Genomic DNA, 12,168 nt, shown 5'->3' with positions numbered 1-12,168 from the left:
TGTGAGACAGGGCTCTAGTCTTCAAGGCAAGCATAATTATAAACATACAAATGATTTTCTGAGATTTGTTTTTGCCTTTTGGTGCACTTTCTCTGCTCAGCAATGGCAACATTCCCAAAATCCTTTCCTTGAACTCTCACACAGTTTTGAAGGGAGTGAATCTCGGCTATGAGTATATATTTGTGATAAGTGTTTTCTTACTGCTGAGACCAGCAGTTAAGCAAAGTCAGTTCCATGCTTAAGTTATTGAAATTAAGTATGTCTCCATAGTAAATAAATCTGTTTCTTTTTTATCTGTCTTATATTCAAACATAAAACAAACCAAGGCAGATTATTAAAGGGTAAAAGTTGGGCTACACGATTTGCCCTGAAGTCATCAGGGAGTTGTGAATGACCAGGTTCTCATCTCATGAACCAGACAACACTTTGAAAGGTAGCACACACTTGAGACATGTCCAGAGATTAATATTTTTAGAGTCACCATACTATTTTATGTCTTATCCGATCAATTGCCACATCTGTGATGTCCTTCCAGATGTTTCAGAGTTTTGACACCCTGTTAGCTCGGCCCATTATATATGTGGCATTCTGAGATGTAGTTTCCTCCTCTGGAAATGGTATGAGTTGTTTGCATATATGCATACATATATGCATAATTGTAGCAGCTGTGTGCAGATTGGAGCTCCAACCAAGAAGTCTTTGGGCGCAATCCTGGTCTTTGGGCGCAATCTTTGGGCACAATCTTCGGGCAGGAGGTCTGGTCTAGAGGGTAGAGCCTCCATTTGCCTGAAGATAACATACACAAGGTCGCCAGTTCGAGGCCACTGGCACCGTGCGAACTTGAAGCAGCTGACAAGCTGAAGCCGAGCTATTCCATCTGCTCTGAGCGTGGGAGGATGGAGGCCAGAATGTGAAACCAGATCAGATAGAAACACCTGAATGTAGTAGTTCTTGAAAGAAAGAACCTTCTTTCATTTGTAAAAATCCCTATGGGAATTTAAATAAGCCTGCCTATGTAAACCGCCTTGAATAAAGTCTTGAATAAAGACCAAGAAAGGCGGTATATAAATACCTGTATTATTATTATTATTATTATTATTATTATTATTATTATTATTATTATTATTATTATTATTATTATTATTAATCCTACCCTGCGGTGGAACAAGCAAGCCAAGAGACTTGCGCTGTATCCAGTGCAGAATAGGGGCCCAAGGTGGCTCAGCCAGAGGTAAGGGGAAACTTTTCCCCTTACCCTTAGGTAAGACACCCTGGCCCCAATGGGTCTCTTCGGACTTGCGCCACCTCCTGAGGTTGCACAAGTCTGAGGAGAGCAGAGTGGCTTCAAGCTACTCCGATCTCCCTGGGAATGGGGGTTGGGATCCCAGCCCCGCCTTCCGCTCCCCACCCACCTGTCTCCCGGGCCACCCATGGGAATTATAGGAAGGATCACAATTTTGTTTAGCCAGTGAACGTATCATTTTTGCTTCTCTGTCTTTGTAAAAGAGATAACCATTGCTATCTAAGCAGTCTAGATCTCTGCATTCAGCATTAATGAATAAAGACATTTGTACGAACTGCAATATACTGTACTTTGACAACCAGGAGAACAAAATTTATTCTTTAAGGCTGCAATTCTATGTACACTTTCTTGGAGATAAATCCTATTGAACTCAGTAGGATCCTCTTTTTAGGAAACATGCATAGGATTGCACTGTAAGTTATGGATTACAGTGAAGTTAAGTAAAGAGAGAGACTGCAGCAGTAGACGACACAGTGACAGGAAGTGGACAAGGCTATTTGACGCTAATAAGAAAGTTTCATCCCCTGGCATACTCATTATGCTGAGGTCCAGCTGAGCTTATAGATAATTTAGTATTGAGAAAATTAATTGCACCTGTGCCTATAATTGCCGCGTATATTCCCAAGGGATTCTATATTATTGTTCTACATTTCAGGACCTATTATTTTGTGTGTTTGCTTCTTTTCTGTCTGTGAAGCAGACTGAAACTGGAGATATGAAAATACGAAGTATCAATCTTTAAGAGGAAAAAAAATGGCATTATAGGATGCCTAGCCATCTCTAGTCAAATATTGTCCATACATGGATTATAATCAGTCCCAGCAGCAGTTCCCAACTTCTTTGCTTAATCTGTGTCTGAAATAGGGAATAAAGCAACCTAATTATATCATGTTAGCTTAATGGAGCTTGGATAGCATAATGGCTAAGAGGTTGAGCTGTGACTCTGGGACTTCCCCAGTTTGAATCTGACCTGTGCCATGACCTTGCTTGCTGCCCAATCCTACCTAATTCCCCATGTGGTGATACAGCAATGTCCACTGCATCCTGCGTGGAAGTTTTGACCTCCAGAGGCCTCCTTGGGGAAAGGGAACAGGGCCCATAAGAGAAGGGTACAGGGGTAATTTGTACCCCAGCCCAGGGTCAAAAAGAGGGCCCGGGAGCCAAAGAAGGAGGCTCAGAAATTTCTGGGATCTTATATTGTCCTTTCTCACCTGGACTCACTGCCCACATGGAATGCTGGGTGCACCACTGCTACTGAAGGCCATTTGTGTTGTGCCAAGGAATGCATACATGACACTCCTTAACACAGTGTCAAATATGGGAGGAAACTGGCCTGCTACAGTAGCTCTTGGCGTGTAGATCTGCTGCCATGAAGGAGTGTATAGGACCTCAGGGGCACAGCTGCAGAGTTACAGCTGCTGCAGATATATGTTTTGGTGCAAACAGGACACTTTCCATTCTAGTGTAAGGCTAAATATGATGTTGCTAATTTTCTGCAGTGATTTTTCTATTTTTAAAAAATGTTAGAGATAATTAGGAGTGCATTTGGTTTTCCATATTACTGTATCTATGCTGCATGGGCAGGTAGACTTGGGCTCTGCATTGGGAAGCCCAATAGACCAGGGCTCCAAAGACTTTTCCAGCAGTTACCATCCTTCCCCTGCCCTATTTTGCCCTCCCACCCTTGTTCTGTCCACCTCGTCACCATCCTCTTCTGCTCTGTTTCATCCCCCCCCCTTGGGACAGGGCCCAAAATAAACTTTGTACACCCTGATAAAATTCCTCTTGGAGGTCCTGTAAGTGAACATTTCCCTGGGGTTCTGTGCTGGCCTGGTGGTCAACTTGAACTTGCACCAGCAATATTGCTGGTGCAAATCCATGTGGATCCATGAAGGTGGATTGAGCCAAGGAGCGGGTTCAGATTTGGTGCGTACTGCTGCCACCAAACCAGCTCCCTCCCCCAGACATCATCCACCTCCTCTCCTCTCCATTCTGCCCACCCAGTTTCATCTCAACTCCTTCCCACCCCGGCTATCTGTTTTCCAGCCTCCCCGTGATGTGTGGAGGGGTTCAGGGCATAGCATTGTTCCATGTGACAAGTGCTATGATTGGAGGAGGGCAAGTGGGAAGAAGTCTGGGAGACTGCCTTAGTGCAAGGGGATAGCCATACTGTCTTTAAAAAGACAGTCTTTAAAAAGGGAAAGAGGGGCGACCCGGGAAACTATAGGCCGGTCAGCTTAACATACTGTCATACTGTTTAAAGACATACTGTTTAAAGACATACTGTCTTTAAAAAGGGAAAGAGGGGGGACCCGGGAAACTATAGGCCGGTCAGCCTAACATCCATACCGGGTAAGATGGTGGAATGCCTCATCAAAGATAGGATCTCAAAACACATAGATGAACAGGCCTTGCTGAGGGAGAGTCAGCATGGCTTCTGTAAGGGTAAGTCTTGCCTCACGAACCTTATAGAATTCTTTGAAAAGGCCAATAGGCATGTGGATTTGGGAGAACCCATGGACATTATATATCTGGACTTTCAGAAGGCGTTTGACACTGTCCCTCACCAAAGGCTACTGAAAAAACTCCACAGTCAGGGAATTAGAGGACAGGTCCTCTCATGGATTGAGAACTGGTTGGAGGCCAGGAAGCAGAGAGCGGGTGTCAATGGGCAGTTTTCACAATGGAGAGAGGTGAAAAGCGTGTGCCCCAAGGATCTGTCCTGGGACCGGTGCTTTTCAGCATCTTCATAAATGACCTAGAGACAGGGTTGAGCAGTGAAGTGGCTAAGTTTGCAGACGACACCAAACTTTTCCGAGTGGTAAAGACCAGAAGTGATTGTGAGGAGCTCCAGAAGAATCTCTCCAGACTGGCAGAATGGGCTTCAAAATGGCAGATGCGCTTCAATGTCAGTAAGTGTAAAGTCATGCACATTGGGGCAAAAAATCAAAACTTTAGATATAGGCTGATGGGTTCTGAGCTGTCTGTGACAGATCAGGAGAGAGATCTTGGGGTGGTGGTGGACAGGTCGATGAAAGTGTCGACCCAATGTGCGGCGGCAGTGAAGAAGGCCAATTCTATGCTTGGGATCATTAGGAAGGGTATTGAGAACAAAACGGCTAGTATTATAATGCCGTTGTACAAATCTATGGTAAGGCCACACCTGGAGTACTGTGTCCAGTTCTGGTCGCCGCATCTCAAAAAAGACATAGTGGAAATGGAAAAGGTGCAAAAGAGAGCGACTAAGATGATTACGAGGCTGGGGCACCTTCCTTATGAGGAAAGGCTACGGCGTTTGGGCCTCTTCAGCCTAGAAAAGAGATGCCTGAGGGGGGACATGATTTAGACATACAAAATTATGCAGGGGATGGACAGAGTGGATAGGGAGATGCTCTTTACACTCTCACATAATACCAGAACCAGGGGACATCCACTAAAATTGAGTGTTGGGCAGGTTAGGACAAACAAAAGAAAATATTTATTTACTCAGCGTGTGGTCGGTCTGTGGAACTCCTTGCCTCAGGATGTGGTGCTGGCGTCTACCCTAGACGCCTTTAAAAGGGGATTGGACATGTTTCTGGAGGAAAAATCCATTATGGGGTACAAGCCATGATGTGTATGCGCAACCTCCTGATTTTAGAAATGGGTTATGTCAGAATGCCAGATGCAAGGGAGGGCACCAGGATGAGGTCTCTTGTTATCTGGTGTGCTCTCTGGGGCATTTGGTGGGCCGCTGTGAGATACAGGAAGCTGGACTAGATGGGCCTATGGCCTGATCCAGTGGGGCTGTTCCTATGTTCTTATGTCATCTTGTCCTCCATAATGAATGTGGGCTGTATTGACCCATTGTGGAATGAGTGCTTTCCTTCAGCTATGTAGTGGGAGAATCCTCATCAATCAAATGCTAAAAATAAAATGCTGAAGTGGGCTTGCAAGCCACGGTTTGTGCTTATGTGTGAATTGTTGACAAACCATAGTTATGGGCTGTTGCTATGAGGCTACTTCAGGAATGTTAAGCAGATTGAAAATGAAACAGAAATGAACCTGGAAAACTATGGTTTGCCTGATTTTAACTATGCACAACCTGATTAGCACAAACCATGGTTTAGCATGATGCCTGAACTGAGAGGCTGCATAGTTTGATAGGCAAAAGGTATAGCTTGTTTCCAATAGTTCGTGTAGAGTGCTTTGTTTAGTCATTTTAAATATCCAACATATTTACACAGCAGATTGATCCACAGTGGTGAAGTGCACATGTGCGATGTGCAAAGGTGCTTAAGGGCGCAATCCTAACCCCTTATGTCAGTGCTTTCTAGCACTGGCATAGCGGTGCCAATGGGACATGTGCTGCATCCTGCAGTTGGGTGTCACTCACGGAAGCCTCCTCAAAGTAAGGGAATGTTTGTTCCCTTATCTCGGAGCTGCATTGCCCTTATGTCAGTGCTGGAAAGCACTGACATAAGGGGTTAGGATTGTGCCCTAAATGTGCTTAATCCTGAGGGCCTTATATTATGTTGTTTCAGCTTTCTAACCACTGCACTTTAGTAGCGGGAATGGAGAAGAAGCCTATGGAATAGTCTTCTTCTAGTACTTGCTGACTCCACTCTGACTCCACTCTGCGCATCCACTGGTCCTACCTCACTAATGCCATGCATTTAGCATATGGTGAGAACAGGCCCTTCATGCACATACAACCAAGATATGCAGTCAAGATCACAGGCTTCAGATCAGAATTTTCAAGTGGATCACCTTATACTAAACACATGAGGGAGTAGGCCCAGCCAACATGATTCTGCTTGCACCTCACTTGACAAGTGGACAGATAGTTAGAAGACGGCTAAGTTATAATTTGTTAGCGGTTGCCTTTATACAGCTAATTTCCGCTTTACTGAAGCATTAGAAAATGATACCAGAAACATTTAGCATTTGAATAGGTTATTTCATTCCCCACCCTTTATCTCACATTCATGTGATTATGACTAAGAGTTGTGAAACATTGGCCCAATAATCAGAGATCGACATTTAGCAGTTATTTCTCATCCTTCCTTAAAAGCAAGAAGCATTTCACTGGCTAATTGAAATGTGGAGTTGCTTGAGACAATCCAAGATCTACCCAGGCACTTTGCATGCTTTTCATTTCTGCTTGTGGAAGTGTCGTAGGGCCCAGTCCTATCCAACTTTCCTGTACTGGTGCAGCTGCAATGCAGCCCCGAGGCAAGGGAACAAATGTTCCCTTACCTTGTGGAGGTCTCCATAACCACTCTCATACCACAGATGCAGCGCACACCCTATTGGCACGGCTGCACCATTGCTGGAAAGTTGGATAGTATTTGATCCTTAACCTGTATGGTGCTGCCTGCTAATCTGTTCGGAGTGTGTTATACGTAGGCTCAAGTCTTTGACCTCAATACACATGCCAGCCTCACAGTTCTGGGATCCTAATATTCAATCACTGCTGCAGGAGTGTAAGTTCATTTGAGCACAAATGACAGTGCTGCTCATCTGAAATGGCACAGGGAATAAGAAGGATACATTTTTATAGAGATTTCAGTCATGGGATGATGAGAGGAGCATTGCACCCTGTCTTGATACCTGAGTCTTCTACAGGCACATTTAGAGATGTGTTTATTTAGTAAAGGATGCATACAAGCCAAAGGAGGAGGGACTGCAACTCAGTGTTTGAGCACATGTGTTGCACGTAGAAGGTGCCAGGTTCAGTCCCTGGTATCCCCAGATAGACCGCTGTCTGAAACATTGGAGAGTCACTGCCAATCAGTGCTGATGATGCTGAGATACAGAGACCAATGGTTTAAAGCAGTTTTGTATGTTTCCTGCCCCATGACACAATCTCAGTCATTCCCACACTGAGGTTCAAGTCATCAACCCCCAGATTCCTACAGTATACGAAAGATTCCTGGGAGCACCAGTTCTGCAGAGTTCTTTGGTACTGAGAAATCATGGATGTACTCTTGCATTAGCGGTCTTCTGTCAAACCCTACTTGGTTTGTACTGAAAGCACCTGAACCTGTCTGGGTTACAGACAGAAAAGTCAGTGGAAGCGAGCACACGATGTAGATCAAAACCTCTGTGATAGCCACTGGAGCCTCCCTGTCTATGGGCTCCCTGACCACTAGCTCTGTGTATGTGTGGTGGTGATGGTGGGGGGAACAGTGTAAAATGCTGTGAAGTGCATTTGACTTTTATGACCAGAGTTGAAGCTGAAAGAGAATTCAGTCTCGGAGCTTGTTTTGAAGGAGCAATAAAAGTGCTAAACAGCAGCAGTCCTGGTCACTCCCTATACATAATTGAAATTGCTGCCCACTGAAGTTGGAATGAGATGGGGGGGATGGGCTGTGTAAGTGGCTCTGACTGTTGCTATAACAACAGCACCTTGGTCTAATTTCTTCTGAAAAATGACTTGCTGCTGGTGGGATGAAGTGGAGCAGCTTTCCTGCAGCAGATGAAAGCTCTGTCGACAGCCTTAAGTGCTCCCTTGTTTGTGTAGTTGATACACTGAGCTGTGCCCACTGCAGCCCTGCTGAACACGTCAAGATGAATGATTCTGTGTGCGTATGTGTGGGTGGGTGGCATGCACTCTGCACATGCTCTTTCACCTCTTAATTAAAAAAAATTCCTATAAAGTTGCACTCTCTCCTGTCCCACAAACAACTTCCTTCTCCTGCAGCATATAAATAATCTCCACTAGGGCTCTTCACACATTGTGCTGTTCCCTGGTACACATTTTCACATGGATGACTATACCTGGGTTCATTTTCACACTTCCGCAATCCATGTGTGCTGTACATGGATTGTATCCGCACTGAACAGAATGCGTGAATAACTTCACCCAGGTACAAACAAGCAATGGGCTGGTTTGGATGGTATTACCAGAGATGGGAACTTGAGTCAGGTGACTCAACTCTGAGTCACAAAAATCAGTGTTTTTCGCTGACTCATTTACAGTCGAGTCACATGTGTGGAAGACTCAGCAAAACACTTGAGTCAAGGGCCCCTTGACCTTTCACTCATCCCCATGCATGCAGACTCTGTCTGTGTCTGGGTCTGCTTGCTTACTAGTTCTGAATAGAGCTGCAAAGGATTTTGTCATCCTGGTAAGCCTTGCAGCTGCTGCGCATGACCCTCCTCTCTCTTGCCGCTTCTGTCCCCACTCTCACACAGTCCACCCCACCCCCTCATGCCGTTTCCAGATTGGATGGGGCAGCAAGGGAGTGGTTAAAGAGAACTCCCACCCACCCACACACACACCCACACACCCACACACCAGCAACAGTTCCCTTTTTTTTTCTGCGCCTGACACGTGTATCAAAAAGACTCATGCTTCTTTTCAGTTGCGAAAAGGTGACTTGGTGACTCAGAAAGGATCCCCGCTAGGACTCATTTTTTATTCAAATCGTAGGGGTGGAGATTTGTGACTCGACTCAAGTCAAGCTGTGTCTGACTTGCCTGTCTCTGATACTTACTTCATTCAACCTATCCCTACACATTTAATAACATGTGCACATCCTGGACGCTTCCTTCATTTTCCCTGCTTCTCCTGTAATTCGCCCAATGCATGAGGGGGGGAGGTTCAGCAAAATCACACACACTGCTAAAACTACTTGTAGGGGGGTAGTTTGGACAAACCTTTCCAAGCAATTAGAAACTCCCCCATGCAATTAGAATGAGCACACGTCATTCAGTGCATGAGACCAGTAGGATAGGGTAAGTATTGCCTGAACTAATTCAGTGATTGAACTTGCATGCATAAATGTGCCCAGGTACAATTTAAACATGTGAACAACCTGTGCATGCACATATGGCCATCCATGCCTTCTGCTTTGGGGTAAACATAAGTTGCCAGAAGACATTCTTTGTATAGTTTTTGTAACATTATTTATGACATCACCATTCCTTAGGTTACAATGGATGCCGCATACAGTAGTTACAAGCTTCACATATGAGGTTTAACAGGCCCTGTTTCTCTGTCATGTGTAGATACCACGTGTTCATGATGGGGAAAATGATGTGTATCTTCCTTGCCTGTAATGGGGTACACCACAGATACATAGGTGAACCCCAACTTATGTAAAATGATGTATGTATGTATGTAATGTGAAACAGCCCTCAGAGGGTCAAGTTGCGCTCCAGCTGGGTTGTTCCCAGAGTAAGGGATGTGTAGGTGAAAATGAAACTGCCTATCCTAAGAACATAAGTCATCCTAAGTCAGACCATTGGCCATCTGGGTCTGTCTGCATTGACTGTCACTAGTTCACCAGGGGTCCAGATAGGGGTCTTTCACATCCTGGCGGGAGTTGCCAGGAATTGGATCTGGAACCTTCTGCATGCAAAGCTGTGCGTTACTGCATTTCATCCATGATTCATCCCTGGTATAGTTGGACTGTAGTGCCTTAGGAGTGTCTTAGGAGCTTGGTCAATATTCAGAATTGTTAGAGGCCTTTGAAAGTGGAGTCTACAGGCATCGGGAGTGGGGTGTTCTTTATTTAAACTGAACTAACTTGCTATTGTTAATCACTGCTGTCATAATCACTTGTTCAGATGAGAGTTTATCACGGCCTATTAAGCCCTGATTCTTTTTAAGTGTTCAGGTGTTCCCAAGGAGTAAGTAAGTGTCAGGGAACTTGCTGGGTTAGCCCAACATAACCAAATCAGCAGTCCCAAAAAAGAAAGCTTATCAGTGCATCAGATCTTATTATGCACCATCCATTTGACAAGGCAAGACACAATAAGCGTAAACCATGCCTGAAGGATGCATCTTTCCCTTGGGGGAATGCAGCAATGTGATTGACCTCATTCCACTTGCATTTCAGTGCTACAGAACTGGTCCAGATCAGATTTCAACTGGGTTTTTCTGTGCCTCATTTACCTATAAGGAGGCTAGCTGTGCACTTTATCCAGTGTAGCAAATGACTGCCTCACAATGGCAAGATGAATTGCCTCTGAAAATGTCCCACTATTTTTGCATATCCAAACTGATGAACAGTGTGTCTGAAGTAGCAAGGGAAGGAAGGAAGGAGTCAGGTGGCTGGAATGCAGTAGATTTTCATGCATCTGGTTCACTCTGTCTGTGACAAGAAATAAAAATACTACAGGTACACTTTTTTTGTCTGTGCACATGGGGAATACATGGGCAAATATTTAGAGCTGAGGAATGTGTGTTTAACTTTTTTTATTGATTTTCCATAACAACCTATTACACAAATTGCAAACTACATTTAAAAAGACAGTAGGAATTTGTAATATGCAAGCATAGTTCAATGTATTGTGCTGAATGAGGTAACAGAATGGAATAGAAGAATTCTGGACAATACCACTTCAGGTTGTGGAGGAGGGTCAATCGTTTTGAACACTTCTCTGTACAGAAAGTTTCCTGCATATACTAAATTAGCACTTCCAGGGTTTGGCAAGGCTTATTTTCCTGATATGCTAAAGGAAAGGTTGTTTTTTAATTTTTTAAAACATGGATGGGCATTTAGAAATATGAACCTGCTCCAGACTGGAGTGGAATGTCCATAATTTTGCTGCCTTGGTCTACCATTTCATTTTGTACACTGTGCACAATGGCTCATCACCAGCTATAATCTTTGGCATATTTTAGTGCTAAAGGATTCTACTAATCCTGTGCAGGGAAATTAACAAGCACAAAATATAAAATCGGGAAGGGAAAACCCCACTTGTATCTGGCAGATCAGAAAGGGAACCAAAGAGTGGGGGAAGCAGGTCTTATGGAGCTTCAATTTAGATACCAAACCTGGAGTTTTGTTCTTGTAGCCTATTAGTCTACCTTGTAAAACTAGCACCGTCTAAGGCATGACTGGTAATAAGGAAGGTAATGTGGAAGAGATGGAAGAGATTGTTTAAATAATATTCCAATTGTTTCCTCGGTTCATTTGTCTAAAACTGTGTCTTGCTACAATACGTTCAAAAAGAGTTAAAGCCTGGAGAGACGCCATTGCAGAGTTTCTTTCCCTCCTTGGCAGAGTCTTGTTCATCCCAGAGCTATCACTTCAGTGATATTTAGAGGGCTTAAGTGGGATTTAAGTGGTGCCTAAGCCTTGTCTTGTGCATTTAACGCTGACACTAAAGTAAGACCAATTGGTTGAGATAGTGGTGTCCCTCAGTCGGAGCAACAATAAATGTCCTGGGCAAGGGAAGAAAGGCAGAATAGAAGGCCTTAGTTCAAAATAGCTAGATAGCTGAGAAGAGGAATGAGCAAAAAACAGTTGGCATCCATGCTCTGGGTGCCACTTCCTAGTAGAGTTGAACAAAATCTGGCATTTGCTTCGCCTTTAAGGACCTGAAAGGCTGATAAGGTATGACTCTGGGATAACAAATGAGGACAGGAAAACTGAACCAGATTTATGATAGGGAGAATAACAATGTTAAAAATGGTGCAAATGGAAAGTCCATGGCATAGAGCAGCTAAAAAAATTATTTAAATCACCAACATTTTGTCCTCTATTGTTTTAATACCAAGAGTCCAAATTAAGTTCACTGAAGTGATGACCTCTGTTTCCTCCCCTCCCTACTATTGTTTCTACCTTTAATAAAAGGCCTTAAAAAAAGCTCCCACAACCCATAAAGCAACATAATGATATTGCAAAATTTCTTGCAGCATACAATTGTTACATCTGCAGTATATAAGAGCCAAACTGTGCATGTTAAATACAAACAATAGGACATGACATGCATCATCATCATCTATTTGGGGGCTTATTCTTACTCAAAAAGAGCACCTAGGTGGCAAGCTGATCTGAATCAGAACTGCCATGTGGATGTAAAGGGATAATCTCTCCCACTTTCCTGCAAAATACCCTTTCCCCAAAGCTGCTATGAGCTCCTGAAGG

The 12,168-nt window shown here is 44.0% G+C and overlaps 1 protein-coding gene across 1 annotated transcript in view; it reads left to right on the top strand.

Moving 5' to 3' along the window:
* Positions 1–12,168, top strand: part of MAML3 (mastermind like transcriptional coactivator 3) — a 354,762-nt gene that overhangs the window by 213,692 nt on the left and 128,902 nt on the right. The gene's annotated exons all lie outside the window — the stretch shown is intronic.

This window comes from Tiliqua scincoides, chromosome 6, assembly GCF_035046505.1.
Source record: "Tiliqua scincoides isolate rTilSci1 chromosome 6, rTilSci1.hap2, whole genome shotgun sequence".
NCBI classification, from domain to species: Eukaryota; Metazoa; Chordata; class Lepidosauria; order Squamata; family Scincidae; genus Tiliqua; species Tiliqua scincoides.
Note: the sequence above shows the minus strand (reverse complement) of the source record. Positions and strands in the feature narration are given on the sequence as shown.